General features: G+C 43.9%; 1 protein-coding gene across 3 annotated transcripts in view; it reads left to right on the top strand.

Moving 5' to 3' along the window:
* The window catches only part of ccdc85a (coiled-coil domain containing 85A), a 395,213-nt gene that overhangs the window by 255,448 nt on the left and 119,415 nt on the right, over positions 1–20,350 (top strand). The gene's annotated exons all lie outside the window — the stretch shown is intronic.

The following is a 20,350-nucleotide window of genomic DNA, read 5'->3' as shown; positions in this document are numbered from 1 at the left end:
GGTTTCAATCTGAAGAAGTGTCTCGACCCATAACGTCACCAATTCCTTCTCTCCAGAGATGCTGCCTCTCCCGCTGAATTACTCCAGCATTTTGTATCTATCTTCAGTACAAAGGATGCTTGTTGTGGATATAAGAGAGAATGTTGCGCTGTTTAACCTGTTCTACAAAACTATCACAACTGACAATCATAATTGAGGATGTAGCTTTAGAGCATGGATATATATTTGCATTCCAAAACTTATTTAGGTTTTCTATTAATTTCACTTAATCTTTCTTGTTTTTTTTTTTTTTCACAAACAATTTGGGAAAAAGCAAAACTTTGATATACCCATGTAATTGGCATTAAAATGTATTCACAAATCCAAAGCATTATTGCAACGTTGATAAATGACTAAATGTGGCATGTGGCGTGCATTGAACCAAATCCTTCAGACCAATTCATTCATGCCAACATAGAAACATAGAAACATAGAAGCAGGAGTAGGCCATTCGGCCCTTCGAGCCTGCACCGCCATTCAATATGATCGTGGCTGATCATCCAACTCAGTATCCCGTACCTGCCTTCTCTCCATACCCCCTGATCCCTTTAGTCACAAGGGCCACATCTAACTCCCTCTTAAATATAGCCAATGAACTGGCCTCAACTACCTTCTGTGGCAGAAAATTCCACAGATTCACCACTCTCTGTGTGAAAAAAAAACTTTCTCATCTCGGTCCTAAAAGACTTCCCTCTTATCCTTAAACTGTGACCCCTTGTTCTGGACTTCCCCAACATCGGAAACAATCTTCCTGCATCTAGCCTGTCCAACCCCTTAAGAATTTTGTACGTTTCTATAAGATCCCCCCTCAATCTTCTAAATTCCAGCGAGTACAAGCCGAGTCTATCCAGTCTTTCTTCATATGAAAGTCCTGCCATCCCAGGAATCAATCTGGTGAACCTTTTCCGTACTCCCTCTATGGCAAGAATGTCTTTCCTCAGATTAGGAGACCAAAACTGTACAACCAGGTTCTATGGCTGAGCTAGTCTCTTCAATTGTGTTTTTTTTGCCCATAATCCCTCTAAACATTTCCTATCCTTGTATCTGTCAAAATGTCTTTAAACACCGCTATTCTCTTGCAGCTCAATCCATTTATGCACTACCCTTTGCCCCCTGACTGGGCAGTGTTCACCACTTCTGTAATCTCCTTCGCTCTTGGGCATTCGAGCTGCCGATTTAAGCCGTGGTGCAACACCGAGTACATATCCTGTCACAGGATATGACATAGGAGGAATCACAAAGGAGGGATGTCAGACGTGAAGGTTGACATATCCCTCCTATTCTCTGCCGAGAGCCTCTATATCCCTCGTTAACCAGGGTTCCCTCAACCTGGCAGCCTTGCCCTTTACTCTAACAGGGATATGCCGACCTTGAACTCTCCCAATCTCACCTTTAAAAGCCTCCCATTTACCTCTCAACAGCATCTTCTCACCAACCGTTGAAAGGTTTCTATCTTACGCCTTCAAAATTGTCCTTGTCCATATTTAGGAGGTAACTTGTGGATCAGTCCTCTTTATTTTCCTAACTATTAAAAAAATAATAAAATCGTGGTCACTGGCCCCAAAGTGTTCCCCTGCTGACATTTTAGTCACCTACCAAGCCTCATTCCTTAATAGGAGTAACACCCTCTCTAGTTGGGCCCTCTTTGTATTGTTTAAGAAGATTTTTCCAGACACACTTAAGAAATTCCACCCCATCCAAGCCCTTTATGCTGTAGGATTCCCAGTGAACATGAGGGAAGTTAAAATTACCTCCTATTACCGCCATGTTATTATAGCTATCCATAATCTCCCCCAAATGTTTACTCCTATAATTCCCACTGACTATTGGAAGGCCTGTAATATAACCCCATTAAAGTGATCAACCTCTTCCCAAATTCTAAATTCCATCCAAATAACATAAATTGGACAATACGAGTTGATTACTGAATGCAGGAATGAGAAGCCAAGATGTTGTGTTGAACATGTAGGAATTTACTCTGAGTACTGTTCCTGTCTCAGGTTATCTACATTGAAAAGAAAGACTAGAGGGTATTACTGTGCCTTTATTTAAGAAGAGTTGCAAGGATAAGACAGGGGACTACGGATGGTGAGCCAATCATTAGAGATGGGAATTTTACTGTAGGGGATTCTGACAGGTAGGATCTACATGGATTTGCAAAGGCAAGGGGTGATCAGGGATAGTCAGCATGCACGTGTGTGTCCAACAAATATGAATGAGTTTTTGAAGGTGATCAAGAGGGGATTGATGAGGGTAGGGTTGTAGACATTGTTTCCACAGACTTCACCAAGGCTTTTGACAGTGACACTCATAGTAGACCTCTGGAAGGTGGTACCACACGAGATGCAAGGTATGTTAGCCAACTGGCTTGTTGGAAGGAGTCAGAGGGTGTGACAGTGAAAGTTGTTTTTCAGATTTCAAGCCTGTTATCATTGGTGTGCTGCAGGGCCTGGTCATAAGGTCATAAGGTCATAAGGAGCAGGAGTAGAATTAGGCCAATCGGCCTATCAAGTCTACTCCGCCATTCAATTATAGCTGATCTATCTCTCCCTCCTCACCCCGTTCTCCTGCCTTCTCTCCATTAGCTCTGACACCTATACCAATCAAGAATCTACATACGGTGCATCCAGAAAGTATTCAGACCCCTTCACTTTTTCCACATTTTGCTACGTTACAGCCTTATTTTAAAATTGATTAAATTCTTTTTTTTTTTATCATCAATCTACACACAATACCCCATGATAAAAAAGCAAAAACAGGAGTTTTGAAATTTTTGTAAAGTATTTAAAAATAAATAACTGAAATATCACATTTACATAAGTATTCAGACCCTTTACTCAGTACTTTGTTGAGGCACCTTTGGCAGCGATTACAGCCTCAAGTCTTCTTGGGTATGATGCTACAAGCTTGGCACACCTGTATTTGGGTAATTTCTCCCATGCTTTTCTGCAGATCCACTCAAGCTCTGTCAGGTTGGATGGGGAGTGTTGATGCACAGCTATTTTCAGGTCCCTCCAGAGATGTTCGATCGGGTTCAAGTCCAGGCTCTGGCTGGGCCACTCAAGGACATTCACAGACTTGTCACAAAGCTATTCCTGCGTTGTCTTGGCTGTGTGCTTAGGGTCATTGTCCTGTTGGAAGGTGAACCTCCGCCCCAGTCTGAGGTCCAGAACGCTCTGGAGCAGGTTTTCATCAAGGATCTCTGTACGTTGCTCCGTTCATATTTCCCTCAATCCTGACTAGTCTCCCAGTCTCCTAGTCTCCGTGGAAGGCGTGCCATTGAAAAACATCCCCACAGCATGATGCTGCCACCACCATGCTTCACCGTAGGTATGGTATTGGCCAGGTGATGAGCAGTGCCGCTTGGCATTCAGGCCAAAGAGTTCACTCTTGGTTTCATCAGACCATTTTGGTTGTCGTAGCTTGTCACCTTTGTGGTGGTAGGTTGTCGTAGGTACGGTCGTAGGTGGACGTTCTACTTGCGACGAGTGGGTCGCCGGTTTTCGGTAGCTTGCCGTAGCTTGACATTGACTAGGTGGTAGGTTGTTGTAGCTTCTCATAGACATTGTCGTCAGGGGGGTCCAGTCGCCAGTTTTTCGGCGACCTGCTATGACTCTAACAGTTGCCGGCAGTCGCCTTAAAAAACGCCTAACTGGGACAGGGACTTAAATGATAGCAGAGTCAAGGGATATGGGGAGAAGGTAGGAATGGGGTACTGATTGTGGATGATCAGCCATAATCGCGGTGAATGGCGGTGTTGGCTCGAAGGGCCGAATGGCCTACTCCTCCACCTATTGTCTATTATTTATTAGCTAAGCATGTTTTGCAACATACGAGGAATGTCATTTGCCGTACTGTCATAACAATAAAAAAGCAACAGGACACACAAAGTACATTTTAACATGAACATCCACCACAGTGACTCCTTCACATTCCTCACTGTGATGGAAGGCAAAAAAAAGTTCAATCTCCCCCTTCTCGTCCTCCAGCAGTCGGGGGCCTCTAACCTTCCGTTGACGGAACGATCTTGACTCCCATAGCCGGCGGCACGCCTTCCTCGTCGGGGCGATGAAGCTCCTGTATCTGGGGGGGGGGGGGGATTTCAGCTCCCCTGCGCCAGGCGATCTACCCCGGGTCTTGACTAGACGAACCTCATGTGGCTTTGGAGCTTCCCGACCGGTCTCAACTCGAGACTGAGCTCCTTGATGTTAAAGTCTGCAGGCCGCAGTTGGAACATCGATCCAGCCAAGGAATCGCACGCTCAGATGGTAAGTCCACGGCCCCGCGGTGGGGCTCAAAGTCAGTCCCAGGCAAGGCCTCCAGCACTATGTTGTTAGGCCGCAGTGACAGGAGATATGATCCGGAAAACAATCGCATCTCCGGCAAGGTAAGAGATTGAAAAAAAGTTTCCCCTGACCCCCTCCCCCATCCCCCCACATAAAACAAACTAGAGAACATTAACACAAACTTTTAAAACTTACCAAAAATAACAAAACAAAGTTTGAAAAGGACTGACAGACTGTAGGCGAGGCAGCCATCGTGCGGTGACCCCTTGTGGAATAATCAAATGGGAAAGTGGACCAAGGAAGGAGCAGATGGAATTGAACTCAAACCTGTGAGAAGTGATGAGTTTAAGGAAATTAAACCAGAGTAGGACATGCGCAGTGAATGAGATGGCTCTGGGAGGTGTTGCAGAACAGGGAGAGACCAAGGGGCATAAGTACACAGGTGAAAGTGGCGACACAGGTAGACAGGGTGATGAAGTAACTTTAATTTGTTTGCCTTCATTGGGCAAGCGTTGGAACATCATGTTATACCTGTACAAGACATTTGTGAGAATATTGTTTGTAGTTCTGGTCGCCGTACGTTTGGAAGGATGTGATAAAGTTATGGAAGGTGCAGAAAAGATTCACCAAGATGTTGCCAGGACTGAAGGGCATGGTAATACTGGGACTGTTTCCCCCGGAGCCGAGGAAGCAGTAGGTGACTTTATAGGTGTATAAATTCATAAGGGGCATAGTCTTTTGATGGATGGCCAGTGTTTTCCCCAGGGCGGGGAAACCAGATCTGGAGAGCATATGTTTAAGGTGAGAGAGAAAAGATTTAAAGCTCACCTGAGGGGCAGGTTTTTCACATCAAGAGTAGTGGGTATATGAACGAGATGCCAGAGAATGTGGAGGAGGCAAGTAGAATTACAATGCTTGAAAGACATTTTGACGGGTTCGTGGATAAGAAAGGTTCTGGTGGATATGGGCCAAATGCAGCCCTGGAAATAACTCAGGAAGGCACCTTGGTTGACATGGAGAAGATGGGCCAAAGGGCCTTGCTGTAGAGCTCTATGACTCTGAAAAATTAAAGCACAACCAAGGGTCTAGAAAAGATCACGAGGATGATACCAGAGCCAAAAGTTTAAAAATATCATGAAAGACTGAATAGGCTTGGGGATGTCATTCTAGAAATAAGAAGATTAAAGAGATGAAGTGACAAAGATCTTCGTGAACAAATTGATAAATTGGATGCAGCAATAAAATCCACTTACTGGAGAATCTACACCAAGAAATGATAACTATAAAATAACCACTAAATTCACCAAGGATGTCAGCTTAAACATAACATTAGATTAATCTTTCTTCCTGACTTCTTCCCTGTCACTGAAAAGTGTATATGGTTAGCTAACTGGCAATTTCCCTGTGAATGAACTGTATATTCATATATATCAAACTGCTGCTTAAATCTGATATATCACACAATGGTTGGTAGTTCACTGACATTTGTCTGACTTTTCGAATGTTGCTTTTCACTGATGAGCCTTCAGTTTGTGAGACAGAAGTCTCTTGCATTCAGGGTGATACCTGCACCATTTTGATTGCAGTGAACTTGGTAGGCAGATGGGAATCACCTCTCTTTGGGGTCGGGTGAATTTGATTTTTAAAGGAGCAGTTTTCAGTGCAGACACCTCAGGGACGGTGCTTGATCCTGACAGATATTGAAGGACCTGCATCTCTGTGCATCACACCACTTCCAGCTCTTTCTTCATTTCTGACTCTCTGGACCTACGATGGCTTACAGGCATCCTCCAGCAATAGGACAGTTTAGTTTAGTTTAGAGGTACAGCGCAGAGACAGGCTCTTTGGCCCACCGAGTCCACACTGACCAGCGATCCCCTATCCTACACACACACTGGGGACAATTTTGCATTCATACCAAGCCAATTAACCTACAAACCTGTACATCTTTTGGAGTGTGGGAGGAAACCAAAGATCTCAGAGGAAACCCACGGAGAGAACGTACAAACTCTGTACAGACAGCACCCGTTGTTTGGATCGAACCCGGCAAGCATCGAAAGCTTTTCACAGCACCGTGATGCACGTGACAATAAACCAAACTGAACCCGAGTCTCTGGCGCCGTGAAACAGTCGCTGCACAACTCATTTATTTAAAACTATATCATGGAAAATAGAATAGCTCAGGAAGTCAAGTCAATTCAAGTCAATTTTATTTGTATAGCATATTTAAACACAACCCACGTTGACCAAAGTGCTGTACATCAGTTCAGGTACTAAGAACGAACATGCAATGGCACACAAACATAACAGCACATACATAAACAGTTTACAGCGCCCCCTCAGAGGGCCTCAAACGCTAGGGAATAGAAGTAGGTTTGGACGTAAAGGAGTCGATGGAGGGGGCAGTTCTGATGGGGAGAGGGATACTGTTCCACAGTCTAGGAGCTGCAACTGCAAAAGCGCGGTCACCTCGAGCTTAAGCCTAGACCGCCGGACAGTCAGTAGCCCCAAGTCTCCCATCTAATCCACTGGCCGTGTTTAGTTTGCAACACAGCCTTGGCACACCTACTCGACTCCTCTTGTCGGCTGACTTCATCCGCGACCAACTTCCGGCACTCCAGTGAGGATGCCTTGTTCCAGCAAGGTCGTTTTCCGCCAAGCCCCAAGTGTTGGACTTGGCCTACGATGTCGCCATGGTGGAGAGCAGATTTTGCCTGCTGTGTCGCATTCTTAGCCGTCCACTTCTTTCCTGTTGCCAGGGTTGGGGCAGCAGCTCGGATGACAGTGTCCCTCGATTCAGCCAGGGTCATCTCTAGTCTGACTTTAGTGCACTTGAACTCCTCTGTGAGGCTAGAGAGAGGCAGCTGAAGTAGCCCCAGACCGTACAGGCCTTCGCTGCTCAGGCATCGAGGAACACCGAACCACTTTCTCACGAAAGAGCTGATTGTTCTTTCCATCTTCTCGACTCTTGTGAGGGTGATGTCATACATGGTTAGGGGCCACATAAGGCAAGGTAGTAACCCAAACTGCAGGCACCAGATTTTCAGCTTTCCAGGCAGCATGGATCGGTCGATGTTCAGCAGGCCTTTGATGATTTCTTGCCTAAGCTCGTTTGCCTGATCAGTGTCCTTCAGTTTAGAGTCATACCATCTACCCAGACTTTTGATTGGCTTCTCTGACATAGTTGGGATAGGTTCTTGATCAATGAAGAACCTTTGATCTGTCAGTTTGCCTTTGATTATAGAGATGCTCCTTGATTTGGATGGCTTGAATTTAATTCTGACCCCAGTGATGTTCTCTTGAAGCTTCCCTAAAAGGCACCTGGTGCAAGGTGCTGTTGTTGTTATGGTTGTCATGTCATCCATGTAGGCCCTGATGGGTGGTAGACGGACTCCAGACTTCAGCCGCTCGCCATCCACTACCCACTTGGAGACCCTTATGAATCTAAAATAGAGTCATGCATAAATGCTAAAACCTCCCAAAGTTATTAATTCAATGATGATTTTATTGTCATTTGTCAGAACAGGTGCAAATGTTCAAGGCTTGGGGGATGGAGCCTGTGACTGGTACTCAAGCATTCTGGTCAGTGTGATGTCTGGTGGTGCTGCATCATTCTGTGATTGCATGGGTTTGCAGTGAGAATGTCCGTAAGCACAGGGCTCCCTTTCACAGCTGTGGCTCCTGCCCAGCATAAAAGTAGACTGAAGATAGACACAAGATCCTGGAGTAACTCTGCAGGACAGGCAGCATCACTGGAGAGAAGGAATGGGTGATGCTTCGGGTTGTCACCCATTCCTTCTCAGCAGAGATGCTGCCTGTCCCGCTGAGTTCCTCCAACATTTTGTGTCTATCTTCGGTTTAAACCAGCATCTGCAGTTCCTTCCTACGCATAAATGTAGACTGTAGTGGCAATGAGGCCTTTGATTCTGCACACAAGCTCATTTTATTCTTCGTATTCTGTGTATGTTTCCAATACACGGGCTTCAGGCCTTGTACCTTAAGGACAGCGGAGTCAGGGGGTATGGAGAGAAGGCAGGAACGGGGTACTGATTGAGAATGATCAGCCATGATCACATTGAATGGCGGTGCTGGCTCGAAGGGCCGAATGGCCTCCTCCTACACCTATTGTCTATTGTCTATTGTCTATTGTCTATTGTCTATTGTCTATTACCTGCAACTGTTCAGATTGTGAAGAGTCAGACAGCTTGAATGTTTCCCAGACATCCCTGGTTTTCTATGCCTTGCAAAATCAACATTTCAACATCCTTTTATTGAAATACTACTTTGAGAAAAGACTATATACATATTCCAGTTTTATTCATTCATGTACAAACCTGCAGCTGCCAACCTTTTCAAAATATTGGAAGTATCAATTTCCATTGAAAGTTATTATTGATATTTAAATAACTGTTATTGTCAATCTTTCTTTTGTCTGCTGCTGTGTGCTGATATATAATATATATGGGAATGTGGAGAGTTTACTGATATGACTCAGAACTGTAGTATAAGAAAATAACTGCAGATGCTGGTACAAATCGAAGGTATTTATTCACAAAATGCTGGAGTAACTCAGCAGGTCAGGCAGCATCTCGGAAGAGAAGGAATGGGCGATGTTTCGGGTCGAGACCCTTCTTCAGACTGATGTCAGGGGGGCTGGACAAAGGAAGGATATAGGTGGAGACAGGAAGATAGAGGGAGATCTGGGAAGGGGAGGGGAAGAGAGAGACAGAGGAACTATCTAAAGTTGGAGAAGTTGGAGGAGTTGGAGGATTCAGAACTGTAGGTCAACTAAACTATTGTTCTTTCTCTGTTTGCAAGGGAAATAACTTGCATCACTTTTAATGTGTAGGAAGGAACTGCAGATGGTGGTTTAAACCAAGGATAGATACAAAAAGCAGGAGTAACTCAGTGGGATAGGCAGCATCTCTGGAGAGAAGGAATGGATGACGTTTTGGGTCGAGACCCTTCTTCAGACTGGTTAGGGATAAGGGAAACGAGAGATATAGACAGTGATGTGGAGAAATAAAGAACAAAGAATGAATGATATGCAAAAATGTAACAATGATAAAGGAAACAGGCCATTGTTAGCTGTTTGTAGGGTGAAAATGAGAAGCTACTGCCTGTCCCGCTGAGATACTTTTTGTGTCTAACATCACTTTTAATTGCAGCTCACATTTTTAACCTAGATTTTATCATCATTTTAATCCATTATGCTTGGATCTTTAATATTTGTACATATTTATTATCAGCAAGTCTTGTTCACAATATATCAGTTTCCATTTTCACTGAAAACACCAAGCACTTATGTTGAATAGAAGAGAATGTTTATTCTTTAGGTCAACACAACATGCTGGAGTAACTCAGCGGGACAGGCAGCATCTCTGGAGAGAAGGAATGGGTGACGTTTCGGGTCGAGACCTTTCTTTAGACATAGTTTAGTTTAAAGATACAGTGCAGAAACAGGCCCTTCAGCCCACCAAGTCCGCACTGAAAAGTGATCCCCGCACATTAACGCCATCCTTCACACACTAGGAACAATTTTACATTTATACCAAGCCAATTAACCTTCAAATATGTATGTCTTTGGAGCGTGGGAGGATACCGAAGATCTCGGAAAAAATGCACGTGGTCACAGGGAGAGCATATAAACTCCATATAGGCAGCACCTGTAGTGAGGATCGAACCTGGGTCACCGGCACTGTAAGTGCTGTAAGGCAGCAACACTACCGTTGCGTTACCGTGTCTGTTTGCATCATCTGAAAACATTTACAGCATTGATGAATTAAAACCATGTGGAATAAGTTTCCAGAAGTAAACCCATCAACAAATGTAATTATTTCATGAGCACTTTGGTATTGTTTATCTGAATTTTCACTAGTAAAGGGATACATAATAAACCTGTAATGAATACTGCCAGTCAAAATCGATCTCAGAATTCCAGCACTAAATTTAAACAACTAGAATTAGAAAAATCAATCATGTTTCCCTAACTCCCTGCCCTTCAACCCTTGTTATGTAACACAAGGTCTGAAGTGTCCCGAATGTCCTTCACCAGTTGGGCTGACAAATGGAGCTTCACATATAAAGGATAACGGCCATTGTCTATACACCTGCCATTGTCTACACACCTGCCATTGTCTATACAACCTTTACATTTTTCACGAAGGAGACAGACACAGGGCTAACTCTTTGAACAGCAATTCATTGCTTTTTTTAAAGATCTGAAGATCCTGAGCACAGATTACACTAATATGCAGTGTACTCACGTGGTGAATAAATAAATGATAAGTATAAAATCAAAGCTCCTTTTGTTAGTTAAAAATTAATAGTGGCCCTCTCCCCCCCCTCTTCCCCCCTCTCTCCCCCCTCCCTCCCCCCCTCTCCCCCCCCTCTCCCCCCCTCTCCCCCCCTCTCCCCCCCTCTCCCCCCCCCTCCCCCCCCTCTCCCTCTCCCTCTCCCTCTCCCTCTCCCTCTCCCTCTCCCTCTCCCTCTCCCTCTCCCTCTCCCTCTCCCTCTCCCTCTCCCTCTCCCTCTCCCTCTCCCTCTCCCTCTCCCTCTCCCACTCCCACTCCCACTCCCTCCCTCTCCCACTCCCACTCCCTCCCTCTCCCACTCTCCCACTGTCTCCACTCTCCCCCTCTCCCACTCTCCCCCTCCCACTCTCCCCCTCTCCCACTGTCTCCACTCCCCCCCCTCCCACTCTCCCCCTCTCCCACTCTCCCCCTCTCCCACTCTCCCACTCTCCCACTCTCCCCACTCTCCCACTCTCCCTCTCTCTCCACTCCCTCCCTCTCCCTCTCTCTCCCCCTCTCCTACTCTCTCCCTCTCCTACTCTCTCCCTCTCCCACTCTCTCCCTCTCCCACTGTCTTCACTCTCCCCCTCTCCCACACTCCCTCTCTCCCCCACTCCCACTCTCCCCCTCTCCCACACTCCCACTCTCCCCCTCTCCCACTCTCCCCCTCTCCCACTGTCTCCACTCTCCCACTCTCCCCCTCTCCCACTCTCCCCCTCTCTCCACTGTCTCCACTCTCCCCTTCTCCCACTCTCCCCCTCTCCCCCTCTCTCCCACTCTCTCCCTCTCCCACTGTCTCCACTCTCCCCCTCTCTCCACTCTCCCACTCTCTCCCTCTCCCCCTCTCCCACTGTCTCCACTCTCCACTCTCCCCCTCTCCCACTCTCCCCCTCTCTCCACTCTCCCCCTCTCCCACACTCCCACTCTCTCACACTCCATCTCTGTATTTACTGGTGTGAAAGCACAAGGTTGGGCAGGCACATTTTGAACTGAGTGCTTTCACTTCCGTGATGAGTTACTTAATCGCAAAACCGACAAACAGGGCAAAAGCAGATTAAAAATCTAGAGGGAAAACTGCAAAATTCTGATCTTGGTAATCCTCTGCCTCAAGGAATATTTGATTTTGAGTGATAAAATTATACCAAGGGATATCAGTTTGGTATGTTTCTGCTTTCTGTGTGCAAGAAATCACGAGATGTCTTTTTGATGGATGTGATAATATATAACCTCATTTACAAAAGTCATTGACTTACCCACTTAGTCTCTACAGATATTACAATGGATATTATAAAATGTCTAATGTAAGATTAATTATAGTTTTACCAAATAGTAACAGCATGTTTTTACGATTTTCTAATGCAGTGCTCTGAGTGTATTTGCATAATCCATGTGAGTTATTTCCATTAACATTCTTTCCAATCTTGCTCCCACACATTATGTATTTGCTACTGATTACTATTGACAGCAGAGTGTCTCTCTGTATTAAGGAACCTTGCAAACCCATCAGTGATGTACCATGGCTGCCCTTTTGGAATCAGACTTGATAAATGAGAGGTGAAAGTTAAATCTTTCCTGACAGGGTAAGAAGCTAAATGGCAGGGTTTTGTTAGTCATGCATTTTAGGTGTCTAGAACTGTACTCTCGCAATGAACCAGAGGCCTGTGAACAGAATGATGAAGAGCTAAAAAATTCATTTTGGAAACTGGTGACAGAAGAGTCGCTGTTTGATTAATGATTTGTGATGTAAATGTGATTGATTTCTGGCAGAGATTCCCTCGGTTTTTCAGCAATAATTTATCTTCATTTTGTGGTTATTATCGATAAATTGGTGTGGACCTATAAGGTGTCGTCCATGATGCACGTCTCCAGACCAAGGCGCTCACGAAAATGTGCAGATTTAATACGGTTTATTTATTTATATAGTTTTGTTGCTTCTTTCACATCATTTGAAATAGAAAAGTGAAGCCATTTCTCCTGAAGTGGACTGTAAAGCTAAATGAAGCGCAATGTTGTAATATAGCACATTGTTCCACTGCACAATCCGTCGGTTTCCCACATGTAAAAATCCATTGTAATAGTGCTGAGAGCTCATAGCAACTAGAGGTCACTTAATGCTGACCGGCAGGGGAATGTTGTGAAAATCGTACAGTAATTAGTTTTCCCTCAGTTTGTAGATTAAGGAATCAGGCAGTGAGTACTTCACTGCAGAGCAATCTAGGATTTGCTTCTAAAAATGTGTAGGAAGGAACTGCAGATTCTGGTTTAAACCGAAGATAGACAAAAAAAAAGCTGGAGTAACTCAACGGGACAGGCAGCCTCTCTGGGAGAAGGAATGGGTTTCAGGTCGAGCCGGGTTGGGTCCGAAGAAGGGTCTCGACCCGAAACGCCACCTATTCCTTCTCTCCAGGGATGCTGCCTGTCCTGCTGAGATACTCCAGCTTTTTGTGTCTATCTTTCCTTTTAAAAACCTTTGTTTTGGAACAGTAATATAATTCTGCTCTGTTCCTCCTTTCCAATGTGGATTTTTTAAGGTTATTATTAGGTTATTTGGTATTGAATAATACATAATGTTTGTTTTTCATTGACTGCAAATCTTGGGAGGCCTTTTTCTTTGGAAAATTGGAAAAGCAGAAAACTTAAGAGATTGCTTCATAAGAGGAAGGCAGAAAGTATTCACTGCCATTCATTTTAGACATAAAGGCCCCTAAATTCCACAGATGTCCATGGGAATCGTTTCTGCTGGTGGGACCCAACGCCGACTCACTTTAGAGCTTGTGCGGTTAGCATGGGCCAAATGCTATCCAAACAATAAAACCTCTGTAGGGAGGGACTGCAGATGCTGAATTAAACCGAAGGGACAGGCAGCATCTCTGGAGAGAAGGAATGGGTGACGTTTTGGGTCGAGACCCTTCTTCAGACTGGAGTCAGGGGAAATAGAAACGAGAGATATAGACAGTGAGTCCTAGGTAGAGTGCAAGTATGCAAGGAAGCGTTTGTTGAGGGCGTGGATCTGGCGTAGAATGAAGTAGAGTTGGGATTCATTACAGTTCTGGGTGAGCACAGCCCAGTCACTGCAACAAGCACCACCCTACTGAGTTTCCTGATATACTTTTTGACATCCACAAAGTCTCAACTCAAACAGCGTGCTACTTGTCTTGTTACAACAGGTTTCCATCCTTGGTCTGCTTACTCGTTTATTACTTAGCTACAAACCTCAGTCTATCATTTGCTGTTGCAAAGAAGATGGTGTCTCAGTCTGTTGCAGTATGGTGGGAATTTCCAGAAATAATCAAAGCCTTCCATAGCCGAGTCTCCTGGTTCTGTAGGAATCCTAAGGTTATGGCACACAACTGGTAAATGTAGAGAGATGCTCAGAGTTTAAATGTTTGATGAATATTCTATGGCCTCACAGTCAGATAGAAACTGTCATTGGCAGGAGCTGATAACTTTGTTTGGAAGCATTAGAGTCATAGAGAGATAAAGTATAGAAACAGCCCTTCAGCCCAACTTGCCCACACCGGCCAACATGTCCCAGTTACACTAGTCCCACCTGCCCGCATTTGGTCCATATCCCTCCAAACCTGTCCTATCCATGTACCCGTCTAACTGTTTCTTAAAGTTTGGGATAGTCCCAGCATCAACTACCTCCTCTGGCAGCTTGTTGCATACACCCACCACCCTTTGTGTGAAAAAGTTACCCTTTAGATTCCAATTAAATCTTTTCCCCTTCACCTTAAACCTACGTCCCCTGGTCATCAATTCACCTACTCTGGGCAAGAGACTCTGTGCATCTACCTGATCTATTCCTCTCATTCTTGAACATTCGATCAGACGACATCCTTCCCTTGATAAAGGTTGAACCTGTACTGTTGAGCATCCTTGCTTGTGGCTTCATGCATATTTCAATATCCATGAGAGTGCCCATGAATTGGGGGGGGGGGGGGGGGGGGGGGGGGGGGGGGAGGGGTTGTAAACTGAGATTGGGGGTAATCTGAAACTGGAGGAGCAATATAGAAATTCATTGAAATTGCATTGTTAACAAGTAGCCCTAAGAGTCAGTCCTGTGCTGCAACTATGTTTGGAGTTGAAGCTGTACAGTCCCATTGACGTTTGGACTGGAGTTCTGCGATTAAGAGAAGATTGCTGAATGATTTGACTGCCAAACATTGCAGGTGCTTGTGACCATAACATTTACGGCAGTGGCTTATTGTTTGTTATTATTTATGTGCAAATGGTTCAGCAGCTTCGGGCAAGTAGGAGATATATTTTATGTGCCATTGTCTAGAGGTCACCACAAAATTGTGCTTCTCCAAGCTTTATCTTACGAAAGCAGCAATTTGCTACGTGTTCACCATTGACATGCATTGAATATCTTGAATAAAGACACAAAAAGCTGAAGTAATTCTGCGGGTTAGGCAGCATCTCCAGAGAAAAAGATCAGTTGATGTTTTGGGTCGGAACCCTTCTTCAGACTGAATAGACAGATTGTATGAAGAAGGATCTCGACCTGAAACGTCATCTCATTCCTTCTATCCAGAGGTGCTGCGTGTTCCATTTAGTTACTCCAGCATTGTGTCTATCTTTTGTATGTCATGAAGTTGTTTTGATGTGGTAGAAATGAACTAAGCTTGTTGCAGTTGCTTAGGATTAGTAACTAACTAGACAAAGTGAACCCGTTGGGCCCAAACCTCTCCTGCATTGGTGCAGCAACCTGTCCTCCCCCCCCTCCCCTCTCTCCTCAATCCCCCCTCCCCTCTCGCTTTTCCCCCACTCCCCCCCCTCCCCCCTCCCTCCTCCCTCCTCCCCTCCCCCTCCCCTCCTTTTAAACTTTAAAATGTGAATAACTTTAAAAATATAACACCGATTTCAATAAAACTACTTACATTATCACTAAAGTGACAATGGTGAGTAAGGTGGGCCTAAAATTGTCGCGCTATCGTGTACCGTTTTGGCTGAAGTTCAGTCACAAACAAGATAACAAACGAGACTTTTAGTATATAGATATTATGTGTTATTTTATTGCATGAAAAATATCAATTATCACCAGTTAGTGTTCCTGATCAGCGATCATGAGTATGAATAATTGTTTTGAATATTTGTTGGAGTTTTTTAAAACAATGTGAATTTTATATTAAATTTTCTTCCTTTCACTACTTTCTTTATTTTGCTCTCTATTAATCCAATCTTTCATTTTATTTCTCTTCAATAACTAATTTCTAGGTGAATTCAACCACTGTTTTTCTTCTCCATTCATCGACTCTATTTCCCATTCGTATTTGTTGTGGACAATTTCATTTGGTGTCCTGTTCCCTGCGGTTCCAGGTATCTGCCGTGACCTGCTGAATCATTGTCAGTTCATACTTCCAGCAACAAAGGACATTGCTTTTATAGGACTGCACAATGCAAGGGTAGATCTAACTAACAACAGATGCTGAAGATAGACATAAAAAGCTGGAGTAACTCAGCGGGTCAGGCAGCATCTCTGGAGAGAAGGAATGGGTGATGTTTCGGGTCGAGACCCTTCTTCAGACTAGTTGGGGATAAGGGAAACGAGAGATAGAGATGATGATGTTGAGAGATATAGAACAATAAATGAAAGATATGCAAAAAAGTAACGGCGATAAAGGAAACAGGCCATTGTTAGCTGTTTGTAGGGTGAAAACGAGAAGCTAGTGTGACTTGGTTGGTGGAGGGATAGAGAGAGGGAATGCCGGGGCTACCTGAAGTGAGAGAAATCAATATTCATACCATTGGGCTGTAAGCTGTCCAGGCAAAGTATGATTTGCTGTTCCTCCACTTTCCTCCTCACTCTGACAATGGAGGAGACCTAGGACAGAAAGGTCTGTGTAGGAATGGGAAGGAGAATTAAAGTGTCTGGCAACCGGGAAACCAACAACAGATGCCTGCTACTGCAAAATCTGGCCCATTATCTATTTGTACAATATGATGTTTTTTCAGATTTTCTTATATGTAAATTGACCGGTACAGTAATCTATTTTTCAACAGTATTTGTATTTGAAAGATCTGCCAGTGCCTTTGGGATTCTGAAATGTGCTGCATGTTTCATGTAATTGCAATTCTGTTTTACATACACTTGCATAAAGTGAATGCAGTGCATCCGTGCAGAGTTCAGACTGTGTGCTAAATGAACTGGACCTGTAAAATGCATTAATTTACATCCCTGCAAATAGTACCTATTTATAATAACACAGATCATTCATTTGCCAACCATAAACATAATCAAAATTGAAGCTAGTATTTAATTTTCAACACCAAAAAAAGATAACAGCTGTTTAATGAAAATGTGTTTTGCTGTCCTGGTTCCATTTCTGTAATGATGCATAATGATTGTTAAAGCGGTCTCTGCCTGCTAGCTTTAAATGACTGAACTAGCCAAAAGCCTGTTGATGAATAGACTGCTCTGATGGGAAAGGATTTGTGACAGACAAGCCAGAGCTAAATAAACACTTCCACTATGTTATGATCGATTGCAAGGACAGAAATCAGTTCTGCTGTTGACCAAACAAATCCTGATTCATTAGAGGAATGACAACCTTTTAAGTCCTCAAATTTGAATTGCAGCATTTCACATTGAGCGATTTAAGATAAGGCCGGCTGTAAATATTCATATTTTCATCTCCTTCATGTGTTCCATCAAACATTGCACAGGAAAGGTTTGTGCAAGGTGCAAAATATTTGGCAGATTTCCTGCCACACTAATGGTTCTTGCAGTTGGTGAAGGTCATTCCACATCAGAATGAACCTGACCAACTAATGTTTGCTTGTTCATGTTATCAACATAAATAATAACAAAACTGTACTGAACTAATCATTCTTTGAATTATTTTGCTGCTCACAATTACATAGAATTTCATAGCATGTAAGTAATCAAAACAGTCCTATCTGCCAATCATGTTCCATTTTTCTCATCAAGGTTCATCAGTGTAAATCAATAATAAAACCAAAAAGCATTGAGGACACTGAGGCAGCATCTCTGGAAAGAGATATATCTAACGTTTCAGTTCTAGAATCCTTCATAAGAACTGGGAAAGAGAGAAAAACAAGTTTGTTTTCAGTTGGAGTGACAATGGAGAGGGATAGTGATAACAAAATTAATATCTCTGATAGGGTGAGTCCAAATGGTTTAATTGGGGAAATACATTAAGTTTATTTGACTAATATAAACATGCTCAGCAGCCCAAACTATACTAATAGAAAAATAAAAATAAAATTGCAAACAAATTGATGACAGGTAGAAATGGCCAATGCCTATACAAGAAACAGTAAGCTACCTATCCCTGGAGAAGTTGATGTTGTTCAGAAGACTGCATCATGCTCAGACAGAAGATAAGGTGTTGTTCTTCAAGATTGCATTGGGTCTCATTGAAATAATACTATAGACACAAAAAGCTGGAGTAACTCAGCGTGTCAGACATCATCTCTGGAGAAAAGGAATAGATGACGTTTCAGGTCGAGAGCATTCTTTAGACTGAAAGTAGAGGGGAAAAGGAAACAAGAGATATAGATGGTTATCTAGAGAGATACAGAACAAATGAATGAAAGATATGCAAAAAAGTAACGATGAGAAAGAAAACAGGCCATTGATTGCTGTGGGCTAGGTGAAAACGAGTTACAGATAATGAGACTCAACAAAACGACTGAAGCTAGTTGGGTGGGGGAGGGGTGGAGGGAGAGGGGATGCAAGGGTTACCTGAAGTTAGAGAAATCAATTATCATACCACTGCATTGTAAGCTGCCCAAGTGAAATATGAGGTGTTGTTGCCCCAATTTGTGTTCGGAGGCCCAGGACAGAAAGGTCAGTGTGGGAATGGGAAGGGGAATGAAAGTGTTCGGCAACCGGGAGACCAGGTAGGTCCAGGCAGACTGAGCAAAGGTGCCACTAAGTAGTAATGGGATGGTATAAATTTAATCCGTTTTTTTTGATTACTTGTACATCCTCTTAAATACATCTGCACTAATTACATCAACTAATCTCAGTGTTAGCAAGATCTACATTTTCACCATTCTTTGGTAAAGAAGTTTCTTTTGAATGACAGTGTTGGATTTCTTGTTCATTTGACAATAGACAATAGACAATAGGTGCAGGAGTAGGCCATTCGGCCCTTTGAGCCAGCACCGCCATTCACCATGATCTTGGCTGATCATTCACAATCAGTACCCCATTCCTGCCTTCTCCCCATATCCCTTGACTCCGCTATCATTAAGAGCTCTGTCTAACTCTTTCTTGAAAGCATCCAGAGAATTGGCCTCCACTGCCTTCTGAGGCAGAGAATTCCACAGCTTCATAATTCTCTGAGTCAAAAAGATTTTCCTCATTTCCGTTCTAAATGGCCTACCCCTTATTCTTAATCTGTGGCCCTTGGTTCAGTACTCCCCCAACATTGGGAACATGCTTCCTGCCTCTAGCGTGTCCGATCCCTTAATAATCTTATATGTTTCAATAAGATCCCCTGTCATCCTTCTAAATTCCAGAGTATACAAGCCCAGTCGCTCCAGTCTTTCAATGTACGACAGTCCCACCATTCCGGGAATTAACCTTGTGAACCTACACTGCACTCCCTCAATAGCAAAAATGCCCTTCCTCAAATTTGGAGACCAAAACTGCACACAACTGCACACAGGGCCCAGGTGTGGTCTCACTAGGGCCCTGTATAACTGCAGAAGGACCTCTTTGCTCCTACACTCAACTCCTCTTGTTATGAAGGCCAAGGTTCCATTGGCTTTCTTCACTGCCTGCTGTACCTGCATGCTTCCTTTCAGTGACTGATGAACTAGGATACCCAGATCTCGTTGTACTTCCCCTTTTCCTAACTTGACACCATTCAGATAATAATCTGCCTTCCTTTTCCTACCACCAAAGTGGATAACCTTACATTTATCCACATTAAACTGAATCTGTCATGCATCTGCCCACTCACACAACCTGTCCAAGTCACCCTGCAACCTCATAGCATCCCCCTCACAGTTCACACTGTCACCCAGCTTTGTGTCATCCGCAAATTTGATAATGTTACTTTTAATCCCTTCATCCAAGTCATTAATGAATATTGTAAATAGCTGCGATCCCAGCACCGAGCCTTGCGGTACCCCACTGGTCACTGCCTTCCATTCTGAAAGGGACCCATTTATCCCTACTCTTTGTTTCCTGCGTGCCAACCAATTTTCTATCCATGTCAGTACCCTACCCCCAATACCATGTGCTCTAATTTTGCCCACTAATCTCCTGCGTGGGACTTTGTCGAAGGCTTTCTGAAAGTCAAGGTACACCACATCCACTGGCTCTCTCTTGTCCATTTCCCTAGTTACATCCTCAAAAAATTCCAGAAGATTAGTCAAGCATGATTTCCCCTTCATAAATCCATGCTGGCTCGGAATGATCCTGTTACTCTTATCCAAATGCTCCGCAATTTCTTCTTTTATAATTGACTCCAGCATCTTCCCCACCATCGATGTCAGACTAACTGGTCTATAATTTCCTGTTTTCTCTCTCCCTCCTTTCTTAAAAAGTGTGTTAACATTAGGTACCCTCCAATCCACAAGAACTGATCCTGAATCTATAGAACATTGGAAAATGATCACCAATGTGTCCTCGATTTCTAGAGCCACCTCCTTAAGTACCCTGGGATGCAGACCATCAGGCCCTGGGGATTTATCAGCCTTCAGTCCCATCAGTCTACCCAACACTATTTCCTGCCTAATGTGAATTTCCTT

Source organism: Rhinoraja longicauda, chromosome 9 (assembly GCF_053455715.1).
Source record: "Rhinoraja longicauda isolate Sanriku21f chromosome 9, sRhiLon1.1, whole genome shotgun sequence".
NCBI lineage: Eukaryota > Metazoa > Chordata > Chondrichthyes > Rajiformes > Arhynchobatidae > Rhinoraja > Rhinoraja longicauda.
This window is presented reverse-complemented; position numbering and strand designations above follow the sequence as displayed.